General features: G+C 40.2%; 1 pseudogene across 1 annotated transcript in view; it reads left to right on the forward strand.

Annotated features, from left to right (window-relative positions):
• LOC103609354 overlaps positions 1-6,984 on the forward strand; it is a 30,389-nt pseudogene extending 23,405 nt beyond the window's left edge. The window contains exons 3-4 of the transcript XR_552132.1: positions 4,756-4,897; positions 6,535-6,984. The product of XR_552132.1 is annotated as a cytochrome P450 2C42-like (transcript). The remainder of the gene's footprint in view (positions 1-4,755; positions 4,898-6,534) is intronic.
• The last annotated feature ends 2,574 nt before the right edge of the window (positions 6,985-9,558 follow it).

Below are 9,558 nucleotides of genomic sequence, written 5' to 3' on the forward strand. Positions count from 1 at the left end.
CTATGGTTTTTGTCCTTGATTTTGACAAAGTGGTAAATCGCATTTATTCACTTATATATGTTGAACCATCCTTACGTCCCTGGGATGAATCACACTCGATTGTGCTGTATAATCTTTTTAACATGTTGCTGTACTCTGTTCGCTGATACTTTGTTGTGGATATTTTTGTCTATTTTAATCAAATATATTGGGCTGTACTTTACTGTTTTTTGTCTTATCGTTGTCTCATTTTGGTATCAGGGTGATTCTGGCCTCATAGAATGAGTTTGGGAGAATGGCCTCTCTTTTAATTTTTTTGGAATTGTTTGAAGAGAATTGGCATTAATTCTTCTTTAAAGGTTTTATAGAATTCAGCAGTAAAGCTGTCACTCATAGAATGAGTTTGGGAGAATGGCCTCTCTTTTAATTTTTTTGGAATAGATTGAAGAGAATTGGCATTAATTCTTCTTTAAAGGTTTTATAGAATTCAGCAGTAAAGCTGTCCAATACTTGGCTTTTCTTCATTGGGAGACTGTGAATACTGCTTCAATCTCATTTCTTGTCCTTTGCCTGTTCAGATTTTCTATTTCTTCTTGGTTAATCTTCGTAGTTTGTGTGTGTCCAGAATTGCATCCGTTTCCTCCAGCATTTGAATTTCTTGTTGTTTAGTTATTTATAATGGTCTTTAATGACACTTTGTATTTCTGTCGTATCAGTTGTAATGCCTTCTTCTTCATTTCTTGTTTTCTTTATTTGCATCTTCTTTTTCTTTTTGTAGTAAGCCTAGCTAATGGTCTGTATATTTTGTTTATCTTCGCAAAAAAACAACTTTTCATTTCACTGACCTTTTGTATCACTTTTTAGGTCTCTGTTTCATTAAGTTCTGCTCATCTTAAATAATCTTTCTGTCTACTGATTTGGGATTGGATTATTGTTGTTCTAGTTCTTTGAGATGTAGCATTAGGTTGTTTATTTGAAATCTTTCTATTCTTTACATGTAAGCATTTATTGCAATGTACTTCCCTCTTAGTATTACTTTTTGAGCATCCCACAGGTTTTGATATGATGTGCCCTTGTTTTCAAGGTTTCAATAATTTCTTTGATATCCTGTTTAATTCCTTCTTGGACCCGTAGGTTTTTCAGGAGCATGTTGTTTAATTTCCATGTATTTGTACAGTTTCCAGAGTTTTGTTTGGTATTGATTTGTACTTCTAAACAGTTGCAGTCTGAAAAGATACTTGAAATGATCACAATTTTTAAAAATTTGTTGAGACTTGATTTGTGATCTAACATATTTTCCACCATGGAGAATGGTCCATGCTGATGAGAAGAATGTATATTCTCTGGTCATTGGATGAAATGTGCTGTAGAATCTGCCAAGCCCAATTCTTCTAAAGTGAGTTTAAATCCCGTGTTTGTCTGTTGGTTTGTTGGCAAAATGACCTGTGCAAGGCTGAGAGAGGGGTACTCAGGACCTCCAGTATTATTACATTGGAGTTTATCTCTTTCTTTAGGTCTAATTGTGTTCACCTTATATATCTTAGTGCTCTAGTGTTGATTGAATGTATATTTGTGATTATTATGTCTTCTTTTCTTTTCTTTTTTTTTCCTTTTTGTCTTTTTTACTGACCGGCAATGGAATCGCAACCCTCGGTGTCACGCCCGCACCGTGCTCAGCCAGCGAGCGGGAACCGGTCTCCACATGGGATCCGAACCCTCGAAAGGAGCGCCGCCACGTTCCGAAGTGGCGCACTCTCCAGTGCGCCACCAGGCCGGCCCTTCTTTTCTTTTTTTAAGAGAATTTTTTGTGTGTGGCAGCTGACCAGTTTGGAGCCTTATGTCTTCTCGCTGGATTGATTCTTTTATCATTATATGATGGGGTTCTTTGTCTCTTTTAATGATTTTTGGTTTAAAGTCTATTTTAACTCATATTAGAATTGCTACTCCTGCTCATTTTCGGATTCCATTTGTGTGGTACATATTTTTCCATCCCTTTACTATTACTCAATATGAGTCTTTACAGGTGACATGTGCTTCTTGTAAACAGCACATCATTGGGTCTAGTTTTTTAATCCATTTGGCCAGTCGGCCTTTTTAGTGGGGAATTAAATCCACTAACATTTATGGTTGTTATTCGAAGGTACTGTCTTACTTTTGGCATTCTATCAATTTCATTAGGGTTTTAAAGTATCTTTCATTCCTTTTTTACCTTTTACTGTTTGTCTTCAGTGTTCCTTGGTTTTTTGAGGTGGCATGGCATAGTTTCTTTCACTTTCTCAATTGCATTTTTTTCTACCAGTGGGTTTTGTCCTTTCCTGTGCATTCATGGTTATAGTTACTGTGTTTTGGATTCCAGATGCATTACAAGGTTTCTTGTAGTGCTGGCCGTGTGGTGGTGAACACCCAACAGTTTTTGTTTTTCCAGAAAATACACTACTTCTCCTTTGTTTCTGAATGATAGCCTTGCTGGTTATAACACTCTTGGCTGGCAGGTTTTTTCTTTAGTGTTCTGAATATATCATCCCATTCTCTTCTGGCCTGTATAATTTCTGTTGAGAAGTCTGCTGTTAGTCTGAGGGGACTCCATTATAAATGACTTGAAGATTTTCTCTCGCTGTTTTTAGGATTCTTTCTTTGAGTGTTACCTGTTAGACCATAATGTGACTTGTAGAGGACATTTTTGAAGTGAGTCTGTTTGGGGATCTTGAGCTTTCTGGATCTGAAAGTCCATGTCTCTCCCTACACTTGGTAAGTTTTCTGCTATAATTTTGTTGAATGTATTTTCTATGCTTTTTTTTCCCTTTCTTCTCCATTTCCAGAACACCCATGATTTGGATGTTTGTGCACTTAAGCTTGTCTGATAGCTCTCTTAGACATTCTTCATTTTTTAAAATTCTTTTTTCTTTTCCTTTTAGTCCTAAGTTATTTTGAAAAAATATTTTGAAGTCCTCCAGTCTTCAAGATCATAAGTTATTTCTCCTGATTGCTCTATTCTGTTGCTTAAGCTCTTGGATGTGTTTTTTATTTCTCTGAATGAATCCTTCAGTTCCAGGAGTTCTGCTACATCCTTTTTAAAGGTGTTAATCTTTCATAAATTTCTTCCTTCATATCCTGGATAACTTTTCTCATTTCATTGTGGTGTATATCTGAGTCTCCTTGTATATCATTGAGTTTCCTTAAGATTGTTGCCCAGAAATACTTTTTGGTCATTTCAAGTGTTTCATGCTCTATGGGGTCTACTACTTGAGAATTATAGTATTTCTTTGATGGTGTCATATTTTCTTGTTCTATCAAATTTCTAGGATCTCTACATTGATGTCTGGTCATCTAGAAGAGCAATTGCTTCTTCTATTACTCTGGAGTGGGAGTTGAGGAGACAGACTTCCTCCTGTAGATGTGTTTTATATTGACCATTGATTAGCATATTTTAGTATTGCTTCTGGGTAGATGGAGTTGTGTAGTCTGTGTGTGGGTACCTAGTTTTATTCAATGTGGAGTTGCATCTGAGTGTCTCCATGGTTTAGGCACTAGGGTCCTTAGTGATTCCTTGCTGAGGTTAATGACATTATGTTGGGCTGTTGAAGATGTGGTTGAGCTCTCAAGTTTTGGGGAGAAGCACCTGGGTGCCCTGTCACTCTTTGGCTAGGTGGGTGACCTTGGGTGGGCTTTCTGGCCTCCTGGCTAGTATCCTGTGACCCTGATGTGTGCACTAGGATGTATTAGAGCACTTCACTCTGAATGGGTGACCCTGAGTGGGGTAGTTGGAACTCCGCTAGCATCCTGTTACCATGATTGGTGGACTGGGATACGCTGGAGCTTCTTAGTCTGAATGCATGACCCTGCATGGTGTTTCTCTTCTTCTTTCCTACAAGCAGAGACTCCTCCTGGTTCCTCACTTCCCTGCATTGGGACTGAGTTGGTGGTGGTTGGCAATTCTCTTCCTCGGTCTATTTGGCTATCCTGGGTTTCTGCACTGAGCTGCACATGTACCTCTGACCCCCAGGTGTATTACTGTCTTGGGCACTGTAAATCCCCTTGTGGGTTGGGCCAACAGGTTGTGAATTTGCACTCATTACCTTTTTCCTCTGGTCTCTGCTGATGATATGTCAGTGCAGTTGAGTGGTTGGCAGGCTAGCAGCACAGTATCTGTGGTTGTGGTGACAGTGGTGGCTGCTGTGTTGGCAGTAGCAGTTGCTATTATGGCAGGACACTTTTGTGGTGCTAGTGTTGGAAGGCTTCCCTTGCAACCATTGGTGGCTGTGGCAGCTGCAGTGGTAGACTACCCACGTGGCAGCAGGATCTGCAGCAGCAGAGGGCCACCCATGCAATAGTGCCCCACACTCTTGCCAGCTGTATGTAGGGACTGCTCTCACCTCCTGAGGTCCCCCACTTTGGACTTTACAAATGCCAATACAGACTTCCATTTAAAAACATAACCTATACATGAGATGTGTGAAAACTGTAGTGACGAAACAGAGCAATAAGTTGGGACATACACTAGTGTCCAAACTTGATAAGAAGAACAGATTGAGAAGGCTTGGCACACAAGTATTAATGTCTCCACTACATCAGTTTGGCGGCCACATTGGCAAATTCACACACACTAGCCCTAAACTAATCCTTGTTTATTAATTGGTCTGTCTGGTTGGAAATGCAATTTTTGGACCTGAGTTTCCTCATGTATAGATAAAAGAGACTCAAGTAAGTGATAATCATTGTTTCTTCCAGCTCCATCAATTCTCTGTCACTCAGTTTATCTTTGTGTGTTTACTCTAGGGCACAACCATATTTACATCACTTTCATCTGTGCTGCACGATGAGAAAGAATTCCCCAACCCAAAGGTGTTTGACCCTGGCCACTTTCTGGATGAGAGTGGAAACTTTAAGAAAAGTGACTACTTTATGCCTTTCTCAGCAGGTAATAGAAATTCACTACAATTTCTATGTCAGGGAACAAGATAGCTTTTGGGGATCAGTTGGAAATCATATGGTGCCTCCTCTGGTGCTGGAAGAGTTGCTTTTTGGACCTGATCAGGAACATCAGTCCTAATACCCACACATTTTTCCTGCTCATAATACATCCTCATTGTTGGGCCACATGATTGAATCTCATGGGAGTTGACCCAGTTCTTCCAGATTCAGAAAGCTAGAGTATGGGACGATTGAATTCTGCCTCTTGATATAAAACTGAGGCACCCTAGAACTCCTCTTCTAACTCTTGTAGGCTGTCCTAACCACCTATGAGAAAGGTTTCGAACTCCACAACTTTGAGTGTCTTCTCCATAGTGTTCATCAGTGCCCACAAGCTCAGAATGGCTTCTTAAGAGGCTCACTTCTGAGTTAGTAAGGCACATGAGTAATTCCAATAGAACTAGTTCTGTGAGAGAGGGAAGCAAGGACTGTAGGGGGACAGAGGCTTCAGGGTTGCAGAGAAGCTGCCTACTTTATGCTCTCTCATACACCACAAAGAGACATAAAATGGAGTAAGCAACATTCTAATAGGAGAAATGACATTTGAGCTGCCTCAAAGGGGTCAGAGAAAATGGAAAGAAGAGGAGGCAGGACCTTTTTAAGGAGGCAATAAACCACAGGAGCAGGACATTTGCTCTAGATCTAGGGTATCAGAACCTTTTGCAGATAATGACAGGGTCAGAGTAATATTGGGAATACGGCAGGATCCTTTGCCATAATTCCAGAGCAGCCTACCCTTCCTTCAGTCATGATCATATATCTTGGAAATTGTGATCTCAAATCCTGAAATGTGTATGCTGAGTCTCTGTCCATGGGCTCTGGATGATGTTTGATGCCTGCTTTAAAACTGCCACTGTGGATAACAAGATGACAAGGACAGAGATCTCCCTTCAATAATTCAAATTATAGCACAATAGAAAAATAAATAAGAAGGGAATTATGATTTTAGGTGAGCCATGCTTCAATGGAAGCATGAATATAATCTTGAGGAAACCCAGAGAAGGCAAGGTTTTTTGCTTGAGGGAATCACAAAGAGTGTAAAGAGGACCTAGCTGCTGAATGTAGTACAAACAAAGTGCATCTTAATCAAAAAGACCAGCATGATATAGAACTTGAAACTACATAGTGTATTCGAGATTGATGAAGAATGTGTACAGCCAGAGCTGAGCATACAGGGTATGAAGAATGAAGGAAAGATCCCGGAACATAATACTCAAAACAGGAAACACAAGAATGTGGGTGTGTTTCTTGAAAAATGTAGATGGAAACTTGACATGTCAAAAGAGCAGTTATAATCTGAGAATACTTAATGAAGGGCATAGAGATGATACTCAATGAATATTTGTTGAATGAAGAGTGCCTGATAAGATCAGATATTAGGCAGATAGATGTTAGGTGTCCATTCTTCCACCCATCAGTCTATTCCACCATCCTTCCAGCTATCCTTCCTTCTTCCCATCCACCCATCCATTGAATCTGTCATCAGTTACTGCATATTCCATGTGTGCCTGTCACCAATGCAGTGTTTGTGCCAATCACAGTTCCACACATCTAGTTACTACCCTCTGTGTTTGTTATTTTCAGGAAAACGGATTTGTGTGGGAGAGAGCCTGGCCCGCATGGAGCTGTTTTTGTTCCTGACCACCATTTTACAGAACTTTAACCTGAAATCTCTGGTTGATCCAAAGGACCTTGATACCACCCCAGTTGCCAGTGGATTGGCATCTGTGCCACCCTCATACCAGATCTGCTTCAATCCTGTCTGAAGAAAGGCAGATTGTTCACTGCTGCTGTGCTGTTGTCTGCAACCTTCCCTCCTCTGGGGCATTGGCCACTTCCTTCTCCTATTGGGTATTCCTTTTCTGACCTCTTTTCTCACATTTCCCATGACCTGAAGATCAAATGAACACCCGACCTTCATTAAGGAGAGTTTCTGAAGTTTCGCTGTACAAATACACCTATTTCCTATACTCTCTAACATTTGTGTTTACCACCACATATGTTACCACTTATCTAATGTGAACATATTAAAATGTCATATAAAACACAGAAATGTGGTTATCATATCCCAATTCAGAGCCATTTCTTCTGTGCAAGTTCTAAATATAAAGCATTATTAATTGTAAGATTAATGGGCAGCCTTTTATTCTTCTGTGCATAATGTAGGTAAGAAACAAGAAGTGTCCCAAGAAGCCATGCTGGTCTTCATCATGATAAGCACAAAGAGGGACAAAGGGGAAAGAGAAAATGTTATTAAACATGAAAAAAATAAAAAGTACAAATTAAAATCTATCGTATACATTTTAAGCCTTCTTGATTGGAAAATGAAAATGTATTAATGTAAGGGTTGGCAGTGGTGCGGTCAGACAGGAAGTCTTGTACAGGTATATAAAGTCAGATTCTCAATGGGGGCTACACTATCCTGAGTGTCTTATCAAAACTTGTAATCTCCCGTCTGTGAACACCTTCCCCCATCAATTGACTTCTGATTCCGTTTACATAGTTTTTGGTCTTTTGCATGTTTTATGTTACTTAGTCTTTCTTATAAACCTAGGAGGTAGATAGTATTTATATTAGCTTCTATTGCTCCTCTAACAAACCACCACAAACTTAATGTCTTAAAATAATACAAATGATTATATTACAATTCTGGAGTTCAGAGGTCCAATATCAGCTGGACTGGGCTGAGTTCAAGGTGTCAGTAGATATGGTTCCTCCCAGGAGCTCTACTCTGCCCATGTCATGATCCTTAGCACAATCACATTTGCAATGTCTCTTTCACCAAATAAAGTAACATTTACAGGTTCACAGTTTCCAAGGATTACGACATGGACATCTTTGGTGGGTGATGAGGTCATGATTCAGCCTACCACACTATTATTATGTCAATTTAAGCACTAAACACCTGAAGTGAAATTTTGTTATGTATCTTGTTCAAGGTCACACAGCTGATAAGTGGCAGAGGCAAGACTTGAACCAGGGCAATCTGGTTGGAAAACAGTGGTTGCTAATAAGTTTGCTATTAATTCTTTTTCCCCAGTTTTTTAAATTGTGGTTTAATACACATAACAAAATTTACAATCTTAACTATTTTATTCATTTTAAAAAATTTGTTTTAGTTTCCATATATGTCTTTCTTTTTTTTTTGGCAGCTGGACAGTGCAGATCCTGTAAACTTTGTGTTACAAGGCTGTACTTACCTGTTTCAATTGTTCAGTACAGTGGTAGTAAATACATTCATAATGTTGTGCAACCATCACCAATATCCATCTCTATAACATTTTTCATCTCATGAAACTGAAACTCTGTACCCATTAAACAAGTCCCTATTTCCCTGTCTCCCACCCCCAGCCCCTGAATATCATTTTTACTTACTGTCTCTATGACCTTGACTACTTTAGGTACTTAATATAGATGGAATTATACAGTATTTGTCTTTTTGTAACTGGCTTATTTCACTTAGCATAATGTCCTCCAGTTTAATCCATATTATGCTATTAACTCTTACTATGTTTATTATTTCCTGTTTATTTTCCTCTACTACAATAATTATATTACGGTCAGCTCTGGTTTCCTGGCACACGATTGGTTCCTGGTGGAACCCAGCACAGTGATCTCTGCAGTGTGATCTGTTCCAAAAGGCTATAGCGTCTGCAGGGACCTCTATGTGAGATTGGGGAGATTGGGTTACTATGGAGGGACTTCATCCTGTTTGGGATCTGCATTTGTAAAGAACCCAGGTGATGCTGAAGAGTTTCATGGCAGAATCATCTGATGATGAAACACCAAGTCTTGCTGTCCCTGCATACTAATGGGAAATTGTGAAAGGTGCTGAGATAGTTCAGGTATGCTCTCCTATTTGCTTATAGGCAGAATTTTCTCAGCAGTCAAAGAAAGACTTTCTCTACAGTGAGACAAGGAACAGGCCACTTGCAGTTCAGCACTAGATGTAGAAAAAGGTAATGCTTTCAGCAAGTTTCATCCTGGATTGGAGGAAGATGCCAGCACAGAAGTGTCTGGTGACCTGGACATGTTTACACCTGTACTGAGGAACATTATGTGAATTGTAGCATAACATTGTACTAAAAAGATTCAGAGCAAGAACAGTTGATGTCAACTCCTGCAGGAAAGATCCAGGCTCAGGAAGATGAAAACAATTTCATAGAAGCACAAGCAGAAAGAGCTAAAACAAAGTTAAAACTACTGTGAGCAACTGACAAAAGGCTCCGGGATTGGCTTGTCATGGGATTGTCTGTGGGGGAGGTGAGTGGAGAGCATGAGGCTGAACAGAGCAGGGCTGGTGCCTCAGTTGTCCATAGTGGCAGCCTCAGTGGCTCCCTTCCCTTCCCTGTTTCCCCCCCCACACACACATACATTGGTGATTATTTACTGGGCCCACTTCCCCTTTCCCAGTGTCTGCTTCTGGGAAACTTGCAATCCCCAAGGCCAGTGGATGGGGACTGATCCCTGGAGCCAGGGTGGAGGAGGCCTCTGAGGCAGCTCAGCTGGAAGAGGCCCCAGCATGAGAGGTGACACATGACACACAGTCAGAGGAGATGGTGGTGCATGTGCCCTGCATTTGCCTGTCTAGTGTGAGCCTCCAGCCTC

The sequence above is a fragment of the Galeopterus variegatus genome, unplaced genomic scaffold (assembly GCF_000696425.1).
Source record: "Galeopterus variegatus unplaced genomic scaffold, G_variegatus-3.0.2 Scaffold9519, whole genome shotgun sequence".
NCBI classification, from domain to species: domain Eukaryota; kingdom Metazoa; phylum Chordata; class Mammalia; order Dermoptera; family Cynocephalidae; genus Galeopterus; species Galeopterus variegatus.